The sequence below is a fragment of the Phalaenopsis equestris genome, unplaced genomic scaffold, assembly GCF_001263595.1.
Source record: "Phalaenopsis equestris unplaced genomic scaffold, ASM126359v1 Scaffold000814, whole genome shotgun sequence".
NCBI lineage: Eukaryota > Viridiplantae > Streptophyta > Magnoliopsida > Asparagales > Orchidaceae > Phalaenopsis > Phalaenopsis equestris.
In genome coordinates this window covers 5,546-5,969 of record NW_018165254.1, presented here as the reverse complement: position 1 = coordinate 5,969, position 424 = coordinate 5,546, and positions in this window count along the sequence as shown.

Below are 424 nucleotides of genomic sequence, written 5' to 3'. Positions count from 1 at the left end.
TCAAAGAAGTTAAACCAATTTGGAATGAATTTTTCTCAATCAATTTCCATGATTGAAGAGAATTCATTAGACCAAATGGTAGATTCTTAAGCATCATTAGAAACTTTGAATGTCATAAATAATAAGAAAAATAACCCATATTCCAATTATTATAGCCCAGGTTGGAAGAACCATTCCAACTTTAAGTGGAATAACAATTCGGGTGGTAATAATCAGCAATGTGGGAAGAAGCAAGTAAACCCATTAGTAAACTGGAACAACCAAGGGAATAATAATTATAGATCTACTTATCCTTCAGGTTTCAATAGTAATACACAATTTAAGGATAAGAAGTTGTCTATAGAAGAAGTGGTGTTATAAATGGGTAATCAATTACAAAGTCAGCGAGCTACAATTAGAAATATTGAGAATCAATTTGGGTAAA